At 42.4% G+C, this 22,781-nt stretch overlaps 1 pseudogene; it reads left to right on the forward strand.

Annotated features, from left to right (window-relative positions):
* The first annotated feature begins 5,418 nt into the window (after positions 1–5,418).
* On the forward strand, positions 5,419–22,610 carry LOC139365831 (inactive carboxypeptidase-like protein X2; annotated as a pseudogene).
* The last annotated feature ends 171 nt before the right edge of the window (positions 22,611–22,781 follow it).

A 22,781-nucleotide genomic window follows, 5' to 3' on the forward strand; every position in this document is an offset into this window, starting at 1 on the left:
TGGTAATTAGTGTTGGAGCTTAGAATTGTGATATGGCTCTGAATATAATGTATTTTTAGTTATCATTATTGCCAATATTATTAGAAGTAGAAGTAGTAGAATTAGGCCTAGTGGTAATATTAGTAGTGATAATATTAGTAGTTGTAATATAGTTATAAATTGCGTAGGCCTACGGATAGGAAAAAGACAGATTTCCACTAGCAATGTCCTGGCACACTTTAATCACTATTCAGCCCTTCCATCTTATTTGCATCTAAGTTGAGCAGTAACTCCCTGCTTCAGTCTTTCAGCTATACCTCAGCAGCATCTCCTCTCGTCATCTCCTCTCCCCAGCTGTGGTGAGTGTTACCAGTCACCAGTCACCAGGCCCCAGCGGTTGAGGAGAGAGATGGCAGATGGCATGGGCCTAGGGGGAATTCGGACAGGTTCACCTCTTGAGGTGAGGAGTTCCCAGGTGGAGCTGGCAGGGGGTAGAGGGGGAGACCTGGCGAGTGGTGGGCTCCCCTCTACATCTATCAGGGCAGGGTGTTAATGAGAGAGGGGAAGGGAGAGAACCCAGGGAGGGGGGAAGAGAGAGAGAATGAGACAGGAGAGGGAAAGAGGGAGGTGGCGCATATCACTAACAGTGACAAACGATCGGATTAAGTGAAGCACAGGTGAAAGAGAGCGCTGAAGAGGTAGGAGGGGAAGAGAGAAGTAGAAAGGAGGTGACATATTAGCGACGGTGATCAATAAAAAACAACAGGAGAGGGAAAGTCCAAGCGGAAAGTGGTGGAGCACCAAAAGAGGGTTCCTCAGGGTGCAATAGAAAGGAATATGGAGAGATCATGTGGTTTGCGGTGAGGGAATGTGCTCAAACTAAATCAGGGAAAAAATGCCATATGATTAGAAATTAGCACTAAATACCGTATTCTGAGCAGGTCTTTCCCCAAGAGTGACTATACCGCCCATTTCTCCAATCATCCTTCACTCTTCCTGCCGATCTGTCTCAGTCTGGGCTCCGACCTTACTCCGCAGAACATTACACATGCATAATGGGATCTCAGGGAGGTGGCTGAGGGAAAGAGGACGCGCTTCATACATATTTGATAAAACATGAGAGGGACCAAACGGAGGTCGCCAGGAGATAGCGAAGGCCATCAATATTGTATCAGACTTCCACATGTATTGTTCATAGAGGGACCGTCAAGGGACTTTGGGTCCTCTTTTTTTTCTTCCGAATTTAGGGAAGTTTGAAAAAAGTTTGAAGTCAGTGTTCTGTTGCTCTTTTCCCAACGCAAATAAATATTGAACTCCAACACTATTCGAAGCAGTAGTTGTACTGTGTGGTCAAGAAGGATTTGAAGTACGAGTGTGCCACCAAAACAAATCTAGGCCCCAATAAGTATGAAAATGATTTACATTGATCCAGACCATTGTTCTTAGGACACCCCCCAACATCTAAACAATTATTGCAGAGTAGTCGGTTTCTTCCATGCCCTATGTTCCATTGTTTTAAACTATTCTGTATGCAAGCATTTAATACAGTAATATTTAGAAATAGTTGCAAAAGCATAATAGGTTTTATTATCAAGGGGGAAATACTGCCCCACTGTGTATCAAGCTATGAATAGAATATTACATTGCAAGACACCATGTATATCTTAATATTTTAATATTTTATTGGTCTTTGTAATAGTAATTTGCACAGTAACTAAAAACACAATTAAATATTGAAAAACTCATGTTGATAAATGTTGACAAATTATTAAATTCTGCATTTCTACATTTAATGCATTATAAATGATATCTGTAATATGCACAGTGCCTTGAGCTAGAACAACAAAAAGTGGCTAATCCACTGCACTAACAAATGAGGCACATAGAGTTAAGTAAGATTCAATTCCAAATGAAATAGCCTTTGGGAAGATTATCATAACTATTTATTTTGTCTTCTGATCTGAATCTTACTAATATTCAGCAATTATTCGGCAACAAATCTTTATATCAACTAATTTCAGCAAACAGTAAAATTGGTCTTTTCTCTCTATGAATCAATGTAACAGTTATTATTTGCCCCTGTGTATCATACTCATGACACAGTTGTCCTATAGTCCAAGTATTGTTAAACTATTATGATGTGAAAGTTGTGATATTCATTAGTCATTTTTTATCTGTTTTCCTTACTCATACTTTCGTCTTCAGCGTAACAAATGTAGCACACAATTTATGCGGGGCCATGAAGGAATAAACGTTTTACCTGTCTCAGTTGTGGGTGTAGTATTGCAGTCAATTCCCTGTCATGTTCCTGAAAGGAATCGAAAGGCGCTCTATTTTATCTGCAGTACGTTCACCTGGTCCTTCTGGGTAATTGGAGTTTATTTTAGTTCCTCTCCGCTGAGAAATGAGAGTGCTCTGCCAAATGGAGACCATTTACACTAAATCTCTCCTTTCGCTGATTGTGAAAGATACACATGTATCACACAAGGTGCAGTGAAACCGGGAACCCTGGGGTAATAAGGTCTTTAAGAGGGCAGTATGCAGCTCTCTCACCTGGTTTAAATCAGCACACACATACACACACACACACACACACACACACACACACACACACACACACACACACACACACACACACACACACACACGTTCACTCCCGCTCACACATGTCCACCCATGATCCCAGAAAGACACACACACACACACACACACACACACACACACACCCACACACGTCTCTCTGACCATTATTGCACTGACAGCAGTTGAGCGATAAACCATCTCTACTCCACTGTTTACTGTAAATGTGATATATTGAATCAGTGAAATCTTGGATAGTTAGTTATAACACAAATATCTGACATAAATAGAATGTATGTTCAATGATAGGCAAAATCGAAACATTCTTCCAAAAAAGTGATGAAAGTGAGTCAATACAAAGTCCTGAATTTGCTTTGTTGAAATGGGTTGGTTAGTGTTCACACATTTGTTTTTGTCAAGTCACTGTAACAAATCTATATGTTACATATGTATGGGAAATGTAGGGGATATGTAGGGGAAAAATACAACTTCTTAGTCCCAATTGACTGTGTCTGTCTAGTTTTTTTTTATCACACTGATAGTTTCATGACAGACATGTTAAAGCCAAATGTCTTCAACAGCATACTTGAAGAGTCTGAGAAAAAACAACATCCATAGGAAAACTAACACTCAGTTAGCATTAACAAATAGCCTACCGACACTTAGATTTACAACAGCAAAACTTTTGTGCAGTAAGAAATGAAAAGCAGGAAGATCATGTTTTATTGATTGATTTGTTAGATCCGATTATAATTGGCAATTTAAATGATGGTGCTACATTCAAAACAACTATTATGTTCAATTGGCCCACTGGGAGCCATAACACCAGGTGCTTCATGCCTCTTTCTGTTACACATGTACAAAACCTTCGGATCTCACAGATTGGTCTGTGGTTTACATTGCCTCTGTTATCCCAACTATAAAACACAATGTTCTGCCATGTTCAAATACCAATGAAGTCGGGGATAAGGTGCTAGACGTACAGTACATCTGTCATCAGATCACATCAGGGTGATTTTATTGACACCGGGCCTATTTGTTGTTGACTAGCTTGAGAACTAGTCAGTCACTCTTATTTGGCACCGGTGTGTGCTGAACTGTGCACATACATGTGCGTATGCGTTTCTATGAAATAAACATGGAAAAAGTTAAAGTTGCAAATTACAAAAATAATTTAAAAAACGACCATATTTGGTCAAGTGAAAAATGAAGCAGCATTCAATATTTCTGTTATTTGCTGTCCCCAGGCATGCTCTAATATCATTGGCTGGGTCCAATGCTTCACAGTAAAGGCTTAAACACCATCACACAGGGGCTAAAAAGACACAGGAGGATATTGGGGACAGGATCCAACGAACAGAGCTCCAAACACCTGCATGTGAGATTTCATTCCCCCCCAGAAGAGAGTCGGTGGGGCGGAGCCCGAATGAAGTGTACACTGGAAAACGTGCAAGGTGACTCATTTGAATAGCATGTATAACTTAGAAGGAACCGGAAACTCTGCTCAAGTGTTTGCTCAACATTGTCAAAACAAATCTTCAATGCATAATGCAGAAACATCCATTTATAATTCCTTGAAGAACAGCGGAAGGAAATCAAATAAAAAAGAGGACAATCAAGTAATAGCTACTGCAGTTGAATGGTAAGTCCGCAAAGAAGTAAAAACATAAAGGCTACTTCCTATATGCCTGTCATACTATTGCAATTTTCCATTCATTATTTTCTCCCTGTGTATTTATCAAAAAAGTATAATTTTGCACATTGTCTGACGTGATGACAATTATGTAAGATGATGAACTTATGTTATATTCCACAAAAAAAATACTTTGAACTAAATTGAGCTATCAAAGCTGATGTGGCTTACTTATCATGACTATAATCCATTAAGTAGACAAGACATTTTAAATGTTCATACTCAACAAAAGCAAAAATATATATATTGGTCCCTACTTTGGCCCTCAGATCTTCAGCTCAAACTCTGGTCACTGGCGCCATCTAGTGTGTGTATCTTCCCTACTACTTATTATCCCATTTACAGAATATCCATTTGCATCAAAGTCCACTGGCCCTACAATGTTAATGATACGGATTAAGATAAACAATCCATATGGTTTCCATGTACAATTTGACAGTTAAATAAAAAGTAAGACAGTAAGCCTGCTTTTATTCAGCCTTTTTGGAATGTCCTATAGGCTACTTGCTGAGGAATGCAACATTGCTTTTGATTCATTTTCCATTTGTTTCAGCTCTGTCTTGAAAAAACATATAGACAATAAACGCAAACGTCATCAATTATTGTCATTATTTTCGTTAAACTTTTATAGAATAATGTCATTAACATTACATCTTCATTAACTTTCAATCATAGGGTTCAGAAATGATTTATCTTCTACATTCAAACTGCACATGATTCTGTAACTTTTATCGTTGTAATACTCAACTATGGTCACTAGACAGAAGCGCATCCCCATCAATCTTTGGCTGTCTGATATTAGTGGAGAAGCTTCTGCTTTTTCTTCTATCAAATTAGAAGCTTAGTCGTATGATATAGCTGCCTCATTGTGAACACCATCATTGTTTTGCGAATAACTAGAGAGGAGAAAAACTCATATAAATAGGATGTAATTGTTTATGAAATATAGAATTGTTTTGCGTTTAATAATACTCTACAGCCTTGTGAAAAAGTGTAACTTGTCAAAAATGTGTAACTTTTTGAAACTGTCAAACATGGGCTCTTAATGTGACGTTGTCGTAAACGTTCTGGACACAGAATCTTATCGGCAGTGGTCCTGTCACTGCAGCATGCACAACAGATTGCGGAGGGGACCGTATATTATGTACATCTATGAGTGGACTTTCATGTGGAGTGGCGGACGTTTAAACGGTCAATATTCACCAGCAATGTCTGAAGGGACAGTTATGGTACAAGCCCTGTGCTTTACTTTAGTTGTGTCGTTTTGATATGTGGATCAACAACTACAGCGAGGTCTACTTTGGATTATAATAAAACCTCATCTGCTGCCGAGAAACGAGATTCTACAACTAAACCAAATACTAGCCCTAGCAATAATAGCGTCAATGCACCACCGGTAAGGTTGACATCTACAATTACAGCAAAGCCCAAGGTACGGACTACCACTACTAGACCACCCAAAACGTCCACCACCGCCAACTATAGCTTCAACATTGAAGTTTTAAATGAGGGTATCGACAGGAAAGGGGAAATAAATAGTATGGAACAAAGAACCTGATGATGAACACACTAGAATTAGGTGAGCATTCAAATGTATTTGCTGATGTAAAATGCAGGTCAACTGCTGAAATAATTGTTACATCAATATAATGCATACTAAAGTATTAATGTGTTATTATAGGCCTATACATTGTACATTATATATATTTGCCGACATTTTTAATGATCTCATGTGTCTTTATGAAATTGTGATATGACTGGAAAATGGCACAGCCCTATTGGTTAAAAAGCACCTCAATCTTTATCTTTTAGTTCTTACATGGAAAACATGTATACTATGAATACTGTCCATCAGGTTATTTGACGAACAACTCAGAAAACACACATTGAAAACTGACATGATAAATGACAATAGTGTGGATCACAATGCAGGGAAAACATGACTGACAGGGTGGTTGGTGTGTCCATTCTGCATAGCTGTGGTCTTAAAAACCAAGTCCAGGGGGTTGGTTCTACATTCCCACCTCTGTGTGGTGAAGTGTTTAGCCGGGGTTATCAGGTGGTGATGGAAACCGGCTGTGTCTGCTAACTCCATTCAGTACCAAGTCACCACAGTTCTGCATAGCCAGTGAATGTGTTGTATAGTCCTAATTACGGACGTCATACTTACACAATGTTCGTCGTTGTTCATGAGATGGTTTGCCTTTTGTAGCCAAGCGGTCAACCAGGAGTGATAAGGTAGTAAAGAAGCATAAAAAGATATGAAAGAAAATCAAGAAACCCAAAGTCCTGCCAAAGAAGCGCAAGGCCAGTGGGCGCCCTTCGCTGCTAGTGAAGCCAGTGGGACGTATGTATGGGAGAATACATGTACACATATACAGTATACGAATGAGGTTCACCCAGTGGTGTGGCCCTAATAGCAGTATTGAGATCTCTATTTCCCTACTGTGCAAAACGCAGTGTTCATTTTCGTTCCATGTTGGAAATGCAACATGATCGACATCTGACATTCACAGCATTGCTTGATGGCACATAGTTACAGTACTAGTGGTGGTAGAGCAAAACCAAAAATGTTCCCTGGCTTAAATAGTTGTTGTGCTTGCACCTGTTCTCCAGTGACTGACCTAGTCTTCTGTAGTATTTCCTACCCATCTCTCTCTCTCTCCCTCTCTCTCTCTCTCTCTCTCTCTCTCTCTCTCTCTCTCTCTCTCTCTAATGAAAGCATTGTTGACATGGGTTCAATATATTTGGAATCACTTCACTAGTTCAGTAGATAACTTGGCTACATGGCATGGGACACCACAGGCTAGGCTGCTATCAACAGTAGTTTTAAACAATTAAGTCTTGGAGCAGTGCAGCGCTTTCCTCACAATGAACTCAGTGGAGAGATCCAGCAGGCCTCTAAGGCAAAATGGTATTAGGGTTTTAAGAGAGACCACTGGCGGCACTGGCACAGGAACTGGTGTTTAGAGGGCCAGTCGACCAGGCTCAACTCCTCAGACAATGAGCCCCTGTCTGCTCCTCTCATGGAAACGCAGTAAAAACTGAGGAAGTCTCTCTCTTTTTCTCACTCTTACGCTCTCTTTCTTGTGAACCCTGCTGCTTTCCCTCTCGCTTCCTCACTTTCCCTATTATTGCCTATCATACTCATATAAGCCTTGTAGAATTGCACTCTCTCAATGCCCATGTAAAGGCATCAAATTCAGCCTGTAATGCTAGTGTTTATGGACGGTGGGCTTTTTATATAATAGATGCATAAGTAACCATTGGTTCCCACTCCTTCTCTGGTGGTCAATGATGTTTCCCTCTTTCACCATATGACAATCTCATTCTCCATGTCTGTCAGAGTGCCCTCCTCTGGGGCTGGAGTCTCTGAGAGTGAAGGACACACTGCCTGCCTGCCTGGGCGTTGAGGATGGGGACATCTACGATGGGGCGTGGTGTGCCCAGTATGAGGATAAGAAACAATGGCTGGAGGTGGACGCCCGTCGACCCACACGCTTCACCGGGGTCATCCTGCACGGACACAGCTCAATCTGGAGGTCAGTGCAGGTTTTTGTTCCACCCCAGCACTAACACTTCTGATTCAACTAATCACAAAGTTGCACTTACTGTGCAGTGATTTAGCCATTGCATAGATTTGTATGTATTGTAAATGTTGCATGGACATCGCTAAAGAGTTGCCCCAGTCTTTCCTAACAGTTGGGATTTCTCACTCACCATAGGTGCTGTTCAGTAATGATACCCTGGTCTGGAAGACAGCTATGAATGGGGCTAAAGAGGTGGTGAGTTGATTCAATACAATATATTAAAATATGATATGTAGTAACCATAATCTATTGCCTTCTCTCCATTACTTTTACTGCAACATTTGGATATTCCACACATTTTAATCTCTTGAATATCTTACTATTCGGTTCCTCATGATCCAGTTGTCAAGTTGTGTTTCATTATGTGGTCCAGTGAGGTATTATATCTACCATGCTCTGACATCATTGACCAATGACATTCCACTGCCGCTGGCCTATTTACACTGTAATGGAGACTGTGGCTATTGGCAAGCTGATCATGGCCCTGTCAGTGGTTCTTTTGGAAAATGTGCCCTGGCCAAAGCTGACTCCACTGTGCCAACCTTGCCAACTGTGTCAAACTTGCCAACTGTGCCAACTGTGTTAACCCAGCCTACTCTCCATGGGCACACTGTGGCAGATTGCACCATCTAATTACCAGTCTGTGGCACTGGTTTGGCAAAGGTGCAGAGGGGAAATGTGACTGGCAGAGAGATGTACACTGAGTGTATAAAACATTAGGAACACCTTCCTAATGTTGAGTTGCACCCTATTTTTCCTTCAGAACAGCCTCAGTTTGTCAGAGCATTGACTCTGTAAGGTGTCAAATGCATTCCACAGGGATGCGGGCCCATGTTGACAATGCTTCCCACAGTTGGGTCAAGTTGGCTCCATGTCCATTGGGCAATGGACCGTTCTTGATACACACAGGAAACTTTTGAGCATGAAAAAAACAGCAACCGGTGTGCCTGGCACCTACTACTATACTTCGTTCTAGGGCACTTACATTTTTTGCCTTGCCCATTCACCCTCGGAATGGCACACATACACAATCCATAGCTCAATTGTCTCAAGGCTTAAAAATCCTTCTTTATCCTGTCTCGTCCCCTTCATCTACGCTGGTTGAAGTGGATTTAACAGGTGACATCAATAAGGAATCATGGCTTTCACCTGGATGGTCACTTTGTCATGGAAAGAGCAGATGTTCCTAATGATTTGTACACTCAGTTTTTTAAGTAAATACAATGTATACATTTTTCATAAAACATATTTTTTATTTAAATGAATTAAGCTCAGATTAAGTCTTGTTTTGTACACTCAGTGTTTTCCGAACTCTGACATTGTTCATTCCGATATTTATTAATGACTTTCTTTTTACTTTCTTGATTATGTGCGTATTGTTTTGTTTTGCTAGGATATTATTACTACGCTGTTGCTAGAAACATAAGCATTTCGCTGCACCTGCAATAACATCTGCAAATCTGTGTACATGACCAATACACTTTGATTTGATTTGATTTGTTTTACACTTTTAACATAGGCCAGGCCCTGATGTTACCTCATATCCCCCTGGGGAGAAAACATTTCAATTTGCTCAACTTGCCATTGGCTCAATTTACCTCATGGCTTTTGGCTTAACTTACCCCAAGGCAAACATTTTGACTATATTATCCCACAAAGCTACAAGGATGTGCTTTCATGTTAAGTTTAGGGACCTAATATTAAAGCTTATAATATCAATCAAATCAAAGTTTATTTGTCACGAATACAACAGACCTTACAGTGAAATGCCTACTTACAGGCTCTAACCAATAGTGCAAAAAAAAGGTATGTGTGTGTGTGTGTGTGTGTGTGTGTGTGTGTGTGTGTAAGTAAAGAAATAAAACAACAGTAAAAAGACATTTGAAAATAAGAATAGCCAGGTAATATACAGACACCGGTTAGTCAGGCTTATTGAGGTAGTATGTACATGTGGGTATGGTTAGTGACTATGCATATATGATGAACAGAGAGTAGCAGTAGCGTAAAAAGAGAGGTTGGGGGGAGGCACAATGCAGATAGCCCGGTTAGCCAATTTGTGGGAGCACTGGTTGGTCGGGCCAATTGAGGTAGTATGTACATGAATGTATAGTTAAAGTGACTATGCATATAAGATAAACAGAGGAGCAGCAGCGTAAAAGAGAGGTTGGGGGGAGGCACAATACAAATAGTCTGGGTAACCATTTGGTTACCTGTTCAGGAGTCTTATGGCTTGGGGGTAAAAACTATTGAGAAGCCTTTTTGTCCTAGACTTGGCGATCCAGTACCGCTTGCCATGCGGTAGTCGAGAGAACAGTCTATGACTGGGGTGGCTGGGGTCTTTGACAATTTTTAGGGCCTTCCTCTGGCACTGCCTAGTGTAGAGGTCCTGGATGGCAGGCAGCTTTGCCCCAGTGATGTACTGGGCTGTACGCACTACCCTCTGCAGTGCCTTGCGGTCGGAGGCCGAGCAATTGCCATACCAGGCAGTGATGCAACCGGTCAGGATGCTCTCGATGTTGCAGCTGTAGAACCTTTTGAGGATCTCAGGACCCATACCAAATCTTTTTAGTTTCCTGAGGGGAATAGGTTTGTCGTGCCCTCTTCACAACTGTCTTGGTGTGTTTGGACCATTCTAGTTTGTTGTTGATGTGGGCACCAAGGAACTTGAAGCTCTCAATCTGCTCCACTATAGCCCAGTCAATGAGAATGGGGGCGTGCTCGGTGCTCCTTTTCCTGTAGTCGACAATCATCTCCTTAGTCTTGGTTACGTTGAGGGATAGGTTGTTATTCTGGCACCACCCAACCAGGTCTCTTCCCACCTCCCTATAGGCTGTCTCGTCGTTGTCGGTGATCAGGCCTACCACTGTTGTGTCGTTTGCAAACTTAATGATGGTGTTGGAATCGTGCCCGGCCATGCAGTCGTGGGTGAACAGGGAGTACAGGAGAGGACTGAGCACGCACCCCTGGGGGACTCCAGTGTTGAGGATCAGCGTGGCAGATGTGTTGCTACCTACCCTCACCACCTGGGAACGGCACGTCAGGAAGTCCAGGATCCAGTTGCAGAGGGAGGTGTTTAGTCCCAGGTTCCTTAGCTCAGTGATGAGCTTTGAGGGTACTATGGTGTTGAACGCTGAGCTGTAATCAATGAATAGCATTCTCACTTAGGTGTTCCTTTTGTCCAGGTGAGAAAGGGCAGTGTGGAGTGCAATAGAGATTGCATCATCTGTGGATCTGTTTGGGCGGTATGCAAATTGGAGTGGGTCTAGGGTTTCTGGGATCATGGTGTTGATGTGAGCCATTACCAGCCTTTCAAATCACTTCATGGCTACGGACATGAGTGCCACGGGTCTGTCATCATTTAGGCAGGTTGCCTTTGTGTTCTTGGGCACATGACTATGGTGGTCTGCTTGAAACATGTTGGTATTACAAACTCAATCAGGGACATGTTGAAAATGTCAGTGAAGACACCTGCCAGTTGGTCAGCACATGCCTGGAGCACACGTCCTGGTAATCCGTCTGGCCCCGCAACCTTGTGTATGTTGACCTGTTTAAAGGTCTTACTCACGTCGGCTATGAAGAGCGTGATCACACAGTCGTCCGGAACAGCTGATGCTCTTATGCATGCCTCAGTGTTGCTTGCCTCGAAGCGAGCATAGAGGTGATTTAGCTCATCTGGTAGGCTCGTGTCACTGGGCAGCTCGCGGCTGTGCTTCCCTTTGTAGTCTGTAATAGTTTGCAAGCCCTGCCACATCTGACGAGCGTCGGAGCCGGTGGAGTATGATTCTTAGCCCTGTATTGACGCTTTGCCTGTTTGATGGTTCGTCGCAGGGCATAGCGGGATTTCTTGTAAGCTTCAGGGTTAGAGTCGCGCACCTTGAAACGGCAGCTCTACCCTTTAGCTCAGTACGAATGTTGCCTGTAATTCATGGCTTCTGGTTGGGGTATGTAAGTACAGTCACTGTGGGGACGACGTCCTCAATGCACTTATTGATAAAGCCAGTGACTGAATGTGGTGTATTCCTCAATGTCATCGGAAGAATCCCGGAACATGTTCCAGTCTGTGATAGCAAAACAGTCCTGTAGTTTAGCATCTGCGTCATCTGACCACTTTTTTATAGACCGAGTCACTGGTGCTTCCTGCTTTAATTTTTGCTTGTAAGCAGGAGTCAGGAGGATAGAGTTGTGGTCGGATTTACCAAATGGAGGGCGAGGGAGAGCTTTGTACGCGTCTCTGTGTGTGGAGTACAGGTGATCTAGAATTTTTTTCCCTCTGGTTGTACATTTAACATGTTGATAGAGATTTGGTAGAACTGATTTAAGTTTCCCTGCATTAAAGTCTCTGGCCACTAGGAGTGCCGCCTCTGGGTGAGCGGTTTCCTGTTTGCTTATTTCCTTATACAGCTGACTGAGTGCGGTCTTAGTGCCCGTATCTGTTTGTGGTGGTAAATAAACAGCCACGAAAAGTAGAGCTGAGAACTCTCTAGGCAAGTAGTGTGGCCTGCAATTTATCACAATATATTCTACTTCAGGCGGGCAAAATCTAGAGACTTCCTTAGAGTTCATGCACCAGCTGTTGTTTACAAATATGCCCCCTCGTCTTACCGGAGTGTGCTGTTCTATCCTGCTGGTGCAGCGTATATCCCGCTAGCTGAACATCCATGTCGTCATTCAGCCACGATTCCGTGAAACATAGGATATTACAGTTTTTGATGTCTCGTTGGCAGAATATTTGTGATCATACCTCGTCTAGTTTATTGTACAATGATTGCACGTTGGCGAGTAATATTGACGATAATGGCAGCTTTCCCACTTGCTTTCTGCGGGTCCGGGCGAGGCATCCGGCTCTTCGTCCTCTGCGTCGCTTTCTTTTGCGAATAATTGATATGCCTGCCCTGTGGGGTGTTTTGGAGTACATCATCCTGCTTGTTGTTGATTTTTTTTGTCTAATCCGAGGTGAGTGTCACGCCCTGACCTTATAGAGTCTTTTTATGTCTCTATTTGGTTTGGTCAGGGTGTGATTTGGGTGGGCATTCTATGTTCTGTTTTCTATTTTTTGTATTTCTATGTTTTGGCCGGGTATGGTTCGGGTATGCTCTGCGCACTGTGTCTCTGGTGCGTCTGCACAGCCAAGTGCGTCCTGTGCCAGCGCCCCGCATTTGCAGGGCGAAGATACCATCCAGCCAGGGCGTGTTGTGCAGGCTCTGCACTCAAAACCCCCAGTGCGCCTCCACAGTCCAGTGTATCCGGTGCCTCCGCAAAGAATCAAGCCTCCTGTATGTCTCCGCAGCCTGGTGGGCCCTGTGGCAGCCCATCGCACCAGGCTGCCTATACGTCTCCTCCCATCAGTGATGATCCATTGCAAGAAGCCTCCAGTGATGATCCATGGCACGAAGCCTCCAGTGATGTCACGAAACCGCCAACAACGGCCTCCAGTCCGGAGCCTCCAGCGACGATCCCCAGTCCGGAGCCTCCAGCGACGATCCCAAGTCCGGAGCCTCCAGCGATGGTCCCCAGTCCGGAGCCTCCAGCAACGATCTCCAGTCCAGAGCCTCCAGCAACAAGGGTCCCCAGTCCGGGGCCAGCAATGAGGGTCCCCAGTCCGGGGCGCGCAACGAGGGTCCCCAGTCCGGGGCGCGCAACGAGGGTCCCCAGTCCGGGGCCCGCAACGAGGGTTCCCAGTCCGGGGCCCACGGAGAGGGTCCCCAGTCCGGGGTCGGCGACGAGGGTCCCCGCACCAGAGGCGCCACCAAAGTGGGGTGAGCTAGAGGTGGAGCGGGGTCTACGTCCCGCACCAGAGCCACCACCGCGGATAGATGCCCACCCGGACCCTCCCCTATAGGTTCAGGTTTTGCGGCCTGGGATCCACACTTTTGGGGTGGGGTTACTGTCACGCCCTGACCTTAGAGAGCCTTTTTATGCCTCTATTTGGTTTGGTCAGGGTGTGATTTGGGTGGGCATACTATGTTCTGTTTTCTATGTTTTTGGTTTTCTATGTTTTGGCCGGGTATGGTTCTCAATCAGGGATAGCTGTCTATCGTTGTCTCTGATTGGGAATCATACTTAGGCAGCCTTTTTCCCTTCTGTCATTGTGGGAACTTTTCTTTGTTAGGGGCACTATATTCTTTGTAAGCGTCGCGGTCATTTTTGTTATTTCTTGTTTTGTTGGCGACATTTTAACAAATAAAAGAAAATGTACGTTTACCACGCTGCATCTTGGTCTCATTCCAACGACGGCTGTGACAGTGAGTGATCGCTGTCCTGATATCCAGAAGCTTTTTTCTGTCGTAAGATACAGTTGCAGAAACAGTATGTACAAAATAATTTACAAATAGCACAGCCATCTCCTCCGGCGCCATCATTATAGAGACCCCAACTGATGTACAGAACAATCATAAAAGTATCAACTTTGGTTTAGATACAAGCATCGTGAAGCCTATAACACAATACATTTATTTGACTTGGTGAAACTTGCTTACCACTTTTTCCATGTGGTTTCTTCCTTCCCAGACTCCAAGAAATTATGAACTCTTCCTAAATATTTGGTCAAATTATATGGTTTCCTAGAAACAACACTGGCTCAATTTACCCCACTCTCCCATACTGTAGGTATTTGAGGGGAACCAGGATACTGAAAATCCAGTGCTGGCCCTATTTAATAAGTTGTCAACAGTGGCACACTACATCCGCATCAATCCACAGACCTGGTACTAGAATGGGACTATGTCTTGGAGCTGAGGTTCTGGCCTGTACCCTCCCAGGTATGTCCACCATCATCATCACAACATCCTCACAACACTAGCTTAACACTCAGGAAACATAACCTCAACAACATTCAAATGTTACCATTGAGCTTTTCCATTATGTTGTGTCATTTCACTCCTGTAGATCCCAACAACATCTACGTTTGGCAGCAGACGGAGCAAGGCACCCAGGACAAACTGGACTTCAGACAACAACTACAAGGAGAGGATGAAAGTAAGTCCTGAAGTAGAGACCTTCAACACTCATCCATAGACTACTGGTGTAGTTTGAGGGTTATTTAGTTGGTGGATGGATGACTCTCTATGTAGACCAACACTGAATGAAGACGGGTTAATATTTTGAAAATATAGTGCTGCATTCATAACCAAGTAGGAAGGTGGTATTCGGCTGGGAAAAATCCACTTGAATGCCCATCCAACTGGCAATAACGAGTGGGAATCTTGTCTATCATCCCTGAGCTCCGATTTCTCCCACATGTTGACCTCTGACGTCACCTACTACGGAAATGACCTCGATTAACAGCCTTTTTGACAGTAAAAAAAAATGTAACAACATAACATTATTTATAAAAAGCAATCTATTCATTTTTTTTAACACTATCATTTGTTTACAAGCATGTTTAGCTGTACTTTTAGTTTATGGTTGGCAATTAATCAATTGACGTTTCTCGAGGTAAAAGGTCAAAGCATTTGAATGCATCCAACTGGTATTCATGACTGGTAATTACCACCTTTCCACTTGGTTATAAACTCAGCATAGGTCGCGTTTCCCTGCTTAGAAGTTGCATGCATCAACCAATGGTTGCATGCCATATCATCGACTGTGTCATCCGGCACCAGATTGCTATAACATATGACGTGGTTAGATTAAAAATACCTTTTGGGGACAAGAGCCCTCTATACATCTCTATGGAACTGACCATATTCACATCTGTTGTGTTCCACTGCTTAGACTTTGCATGCATCAACCATCGGGCAACGTCTAAGCAGTGAAACGCGACTACTCAACTACTTCCTGTTTTCCTCTAACAATTAACAAACTTCAGACCAATAAGAATAGAGCCAGGCAGTTTCTAGGTAGATAATCAATCATATTACCATTCTAAACAACTGACTCACCATATTTTAGAACTAAACAGTGACAATGAAAATAAATCATACACTGGCTAAAATGTTGTGATCTTGTGCACTCTAAATAAGTGCAGTAGGGACCTTACAAAGGTGCTATCTAGAACCTTAAAGGGTTATTTGGCTGTCCCCATAGGATAATCCTTTGAAGAACCCTTTTTGGTTCCAGGTAGAACCCTTTTGGGTCCATCTAGGACCCTTTCCACAATTGTGTTCTACATGGAACCACAAAGTGTTCTGCTATGGGAACAGGAGAAGAACGCTTTTGGAAGCCTTTTTTCTAAGAGCATAGGCATCCATTGCATGTAACAGTTAGCAAGAAACTCCCTCCCTTCCATTCAATCTACTCTGTGTGGCGCTTGACTGAGCTGTCCTGGAAGCAGAGGGTTTGTGGTTGTAGCTACCTCCCTCAGTCTCACCGAAAAACAAATATTATTCAATTTTTTTTTCTTCTTTTCCCCTCCTCACTACACTGCCACCACCGCTCAGTAAAGAGCTTGAGGAGAATCTGACCATTATGATATAACACTGGGCTCTTGTGTCCACACACACACCACACTCTCCCCATGTGCTCTGTAAACTAATCCAAGACTTGGATCTATTTGTAAAGTAATAAAACTCTACTGCACATACTTTCTTCTCACACTTAACCACAGGAGGTTGGTGGCACCTTAATTTGGGAGAACGGGCTCGTGGTAATGACTGGAGCAGAATTAGTAGAATGGTTTCCATGTCTTTGATAACATTGCAGTTGCTCCGTTCTAACCATTATTATGAGCCATCCTCCCCTAACCAGCCTCCGCTGCACTTAACCATCATAAGGCAGTGTTACCCAATCCATTCCTGATGGACCCTGTGGGTGCAACAACAACAAAGAAATCTGTCCCCCAAAAATGTGCACACCCTGGGGTCCCACAGGAATGGAATACTTCTGCCCACCAGACAACACCATAATGCTCAGTACCATTTAACTCTGTCCCTCCTCAGCTCATGAAGTCAGTGACCGAGTCCTGTCCTGACATCACCCGTATCTACAGCATCGGGAAGAGCCACATGGGCCTCAAGATGTACGTCATGGAGATCTCTGACAGCCTTGGAAAGCATGAGCTGGGTAAGTAGATATAGACCTACTCCAGTTTATGAAGTTTTATCTTAAGGCAATACTACATAACGTATCTACAGTACCACTGCTATAGTACTTTGTACTGTATGCTCTCAGAGACTGGATTTAACCCTTGTCTACACTGACATGTCTAAAGTGTTGAATCGGTCTGCCAGTACTGGCAACCGCTAATACCCCTTACCTACAGTACTTATAATGGAAGAGAGGGAGCCAGGAATGCCGCAGCATAGACGGAGAACTGGTTAGCCTGCACACTGGAATAGAGAGGAAAATCCTATTATATAGAGGGTGACTAGTCTTCTTAATATGTCAACAGTGGAAATTCTTGGCCTGTTTTGTACGGAGTAAAAAGCTTTCAATGGTTTTTGACTGTAAATATTTGTTTATCTCCAACTCTCTTGGCAGAGGTTAAGTCAGACTGTAGTTTAACTTGTTGAATCTAGGGGTCTTTTTTTTATTTTTGGAAAAATAACGTTCCCAAAGTAAACTGGCTATTTTTCAGGACCAGAAAATAGAATATGCATATAATTGACAGTTTAGCATAGAAAACACTCTAAAGTTTCCAAAACTGTAAAGATATTGTCTGTGAGTATAACAAAACTGATATTGCAGGCAAAATAATGAGAAAAATCCAATCAGGAACGCAGCGGTTTCTAAATAATCCTATGCTTCCCTATTGAGCAGTGAATGGGATATCAACAAGATTCCTTTTTCTATGGCTTCCTTAATGTGTCTAGTATCACAAGACATGTCAACACAAGACATTTCAGGCTTTTATTTTGAAAAATGAGCCTGAGCTACAACATTGCGTCAGTGTCTACCTGATGGCTCTTTGTGTATTTCTCGCGCAAAAGACAGAGGTAGCCATTTTTCCACCCGGTCTTACTGAAAAAAGCTCTGTCCCGGTTGATATATTATTGAATAGATATTTGAAAAACACCTTGAGGATTGATTATATATATATATTTTTCGGGGTTGTCGTGACCACAATTTCCGATCATTTTCTCAGCCAAACGTGATGAACTAATGGAGCTATTTTTGGCTACAAAAAAAACATTCTGGAAAAAAGGAACATTTGCTATCTAACTGGGAGTCTCGTGAGTGAAAACATCCGAAGCTCATCAAAGGTAAACTATTTAATTTGATTGCTTTTCTGATTTTTATGACCAGAATGCCTGCTGCTAGCTAGGCATAATGCTATGCTAGGCTATCGATAAACTTACACAAATGCTTGTCTTGCTTTGGCTGTAAAGCATATTTTCAAAATCTGAGATTACAGGGTGATTAACAAAAGGCTAAGCTGTGTTTGAATATATTTCACTTGTGATTTCATGAATATGAATATTTTCTAGTAAGATTTTTTGTCCGTTGCGTTATGCTACTTAGTATCAGTTGATGACAATTCTCCCGGATCCGGGATGGGTAGTTACAAGATTAATGTTCCATTGGTAAATGACTGTCTCTCCATGTCATGTTCCAGTATTTATAATGTGAACTCACAGATAGTGGGTTCATAGTGAGAGAAATGTTCCTTGTTTCTTTTTTGTGGGTTCCTTCCTATGTAATCCCTAATGTTTTTCTGTAACACAAGGCTTAAAGGACGACTGTCCTTCCTGATTTGGCCTCGTTTTGAGTTTAACTCGTTAAGAAATGCTAGCAGCCATGACTGAAGCTAAACAATAGTTATCTTAAGAGTGTGGTTTGATGTGGGTGTGTTATGTTTGCATATCGTACCTTGGCTGGTTTTGATATTTGTCTCTCTTGAGTCACTGTAGCAACAACATAGCCACTAGTCTGAATTAATCTAAGATAAATCAAGAAATCTGTAATTAATTTAGACGTTTTTGCCGAGGTCTTTGTCGCGCAATTTTACATCTAGGTAAATTGTTTGGTCTGGCTGCATGCTCAGAACTGATTTCTGAGAAAAATAACATGTCTACAATGTCATCATCTGCAAGCTGTCAAACTATCGTAAATAAAGCACGAGCTACACACTGTTTGTCAGTGCCCAAAATAACTTGTTAACTAGCTAAATTCCAATTCTGTGTTTGTTAAAACCTCTAATGACTCCCCATCCCGCATGAGGGAGCGCAATCATCGACTGACACGAATTAGCATAACGCAACGGACATAAATATTCCTAGAAAATATCCTATTCATGAAAATCACAAGTGAAATATATTGAGACACAGCTTAGCCTTTTGTTAATCACCCTGTCATCTCAGATTTTAAAAATATTATTTACAGCCAAAGCTAGACAAGCATTTGTGTAAGTTTATCGATAGCCTAGCATAGCATATTGTCCAGCTAGCAGCAGGTAACTTGGTCACGGAAATCAGAAAAGCAATCAAATGAAATCGTTTACCTTTGATGAGCTTCGGATGTTTTCACTCACGAGACTCCCAGTTAGATAGCCAATGTTCTTTTTTTTCAAAAATATTATTTTTGTAGGCGAAATAGCTCCGTTTGTTCTTCACGTTTGGCTGAGAAATCGCCCAGAAATTGCAGTCACAAAAACGTTGAAAAACATTCCAAATTAGCTCCATAATATCGACAGAAACATGACAAATGTTGTTTATAATCAATCCTCAAGGTGTTTTTCAAATATCTATTCTATAATATATCCACCGGGATATGGTTTTTCAGTAGGACCGATTGGAATAATGGCTACCTCTGTATTTTACGCGAGAATCACTCTGGGAGCCATCAGGTGACCAGTTGCGCAATGTAGCCGCTTACGGGTATTCTTCAACATAAATGCGTAAAACTACATCACAATGCTGTATTGGGGAATACGGAGAAAAGGTCATCTGGTTGATAGCCCATTCACTGCTCAATAGGGACGCATTGGAACGCAGCGCTTTCAAAACATGAGGCACTTCCGGATTGGATTTTTCTCAGGCTTTCGCCTGCAATATCAGTTCTGTTATACTCACAGACAATATTTTTACAGTTTTGGAAACTTTAGAGTGTTTTTTATCCTTCCATGATATGCATATTCTAGCATCTTGTCCTGACAAAATATCCCGTTTACTACGGGAACGTTATTTTTCCAAAAATGAAAATACTGCCACCTAGTCACAAAAGGTTAATGAAGCTAGCAAATAGTAGCTAGCAGGCACATTGAGCAGCCAGGCCACAATCAGCTTATCAAGTCACTGGTGAGTGGAGACGTGTGTGCTTCGTTGTTGTTTAGTTTTATACAACTTTCTCATTATCTATTACCAGAGTGTGAGTCTGTCTGGCAGTGTTTCAAAAAAACTGTCACGGGAGACACAAGATGCTCACAAATGGGTTATGGAATATTGACAAGATGCAGTTTGGATACAAGTTCACTCTGATCGTATCAATTCTAATCTTGCCGAAAAAAAAATGGCAGACTCGAGTGATTGACACTATAAAAAACATCAGCAAGTGGCCACTCCATAAAAGGCTTAGGGCCAAGGGTTATTCCAACATAACATTGGGGACGTGTTGATTTATGTAAACAAGTCGGAGGCGCTGCGTAAAGGGCAGATCTGCTGTCTGGAGATTCTGGCTGCTATCTAAAACCTAAAAGGGTTCTTTGGCTGTCCCCATGGGAGAACCATTTGGAGAACCCTGCCATAACTCTCCTGTGACGATCTGAAGGATCAGGTTACTGTGGATCCGCTCTACAGTGTGCTCTCTCTGGTAGAGGGGGAGAGCAGGAAGTCTGCTGTTTTATGGGCGGTCATAAAATACGCTGCCTCTATGCTCTGTTGTGTTCGAGATTGGAATGTAAACTGTGGAACACAGTGACCCTTGGACATCAAAAGTTGAATAATTAAACAATATTTATATTTTTGGGAATGTGGGAATGGTCCGTGTACACTTAAGGGACAGTCATGTCGAGTGTGTTTCATTTGATGATCTCATGAAGGACAGGAAACACACATAACTGTATCTCTAAAAGTGTAAATTTCCCAGCTGTCAGGTTTACATATAAATATTGTGAAACATATGTGATTAAACATGACACTCTTTGTGAAAAGATGTAATGTGAACCTTCTAAATGAGAGTATGGATTTTCATATAACGTTTAACTAGTCAGTGACCACGCCCCCGTGAGCCCAAACATCCCATTAGGCATCATAGAACCGCCCCTTCTTCCACAGAGTATAAAACCACTTCCTACAAAATGTACATTAAGTCAGAGAACGCCGGGATGGATTCCCCACATTGGAATTGCTACAATTCTATAGGCCATCAGACCAGAAAATATGGAGATGACACTACCTGTTGAAATGGTTAGGCACTACAACTCTACCAAAGGATAGGACCATACAGCGTGGAGCATTGGCTACACCGCTGGAAATTGTTAAATTCTGAGACTATCAATTCAATTCAAGAAGTAAGAAATCCTAGGCCGTCGAACTACCAGTCTGCAGCTGGAAATGTACGAAGCCTAGGACAAGAATACAGACACCACCGAAACATCCATCCTATGCGACAACCATGGGTACGCCTGACATATCCATTATGAACACAACCAGAGACTTTCTGTCGATTGACTCTCCAGCAGACGGACCGGTGACCACAGAGAGAGACAGCAAGACATACACCAGTAAATATGTCAATTGCAATTTATTTTCGAATGAGCAGTTGTTCATGTAAGAATAGCAATATCTATGAGTGTAGTTATCAGCTATGAGTTTCCCGCTCTTGAGCGGTCCACATCCCCTTTCCTTTGTCTACCAAGCCGTCATATCGTCCACTGGGGACTTTGTCTTTGTATCATGTAGTAACCCTTGTATAACTAATTGTGTGTGTGATTATGTATTTCTGTGATTATTTAGTTAGTTAGTAAATAAATAATTAAGCCAATTTGTAGATCGCTGATTCATCATTTAGGCTAGGGTTCATGCAGATATCCAAGGGTTTGTGACATTCAGTAATGAGAACTGATGAGGTACAATACATTAATGAAAATTACTTATCGATAAGATGTGAAAATATCTGAAGAGTCAATTCGGGAAATAGAGACTCTATAAACATTTTCCAGTGGTGCCCCGACTTCCTAGTTAATTAAAGTTTACATGATTAGTTTAATCACGTAATAATAATTACACATAGAGAATTGATTTGATAAAATAACAGTCTTCACATTTAATGACCCTTTTTGGTTCTAGATAGAACCCTTTTGGTTCCAGGTAGAAAGAAGAACCCTTTTCACAGAGGGTTCTACATGGAATCCAAAAGTGTTCAACCTGAAACCTAAAAGGGTCCTCCTATGGGACATTTTTTTATGTCAGTAAATGATACAAGAAAACCTAGAAATTATGCTGTCAAATTGCCCCTAGATGGCACTACAGGAATATGTTATGACATTAGTAGGCCAAAGAAGCCAACCACTTACCAGTAGCCATTTTGTGTCCTGCCCCTACTGTAGTACCTGACGGGGACTACTGGCGCCTGCTGAACCCGGGTGAGTACGAGGTCACGGTGAGTGCCGAGGGCTATAACACTTCCACACATGTACAACCACTACCCCACCATCTGTGACTTCCGCCTCACAAACCCCCCCCAAGCAGAGGCTGAAGGAGATCCCATCCAAGGGAGGCAAGCTCCCCAAAGCCCTGCAGCGGAGGCTGCAACAACTGCGTCTGCGCAAACTGCGTGCCAGCACTAAGGCCATCAACCAGCGGTGGCTAGCAGGAAGGCACAGGGATTGTGATTTTGAACAATCACAGCCCACATTGTCTGGAGGGTTGTTGTATTTCATTGGCTCTTGTTAGGGCACTTTCTGGTTTAAGTCAGTTTGGGTGTTTGGAAGTCTTTACAACATGTGGGCAGGCAAAAAAAATATATGTTTTGGGAGAGCAATGGTAAAATACATTGTACTTTCAGTATGGTATAGCTTTATTGCTGAAGAAAGGGACCAATTGTATTTAGATATTTGAATCAGA

This window comes from Oncorhynchus clarkii, chromosome 14 (genome assembly GCF_045791955.1).
Source record: "Oncorhynchus clarkii lewisi isolate Uvic-CL-2024 chromosome 14, UVic_Ocla_1.0, whole genome shotgun sequence".
Classification (NCBI taxonomy): domain Eukaryota; kingdom Metazoa; phylum Chordata; class Actinopteri; order Salmoniformes; family Salmonidae; genus Oncorhynchus; species Oncorhynchus clarkii.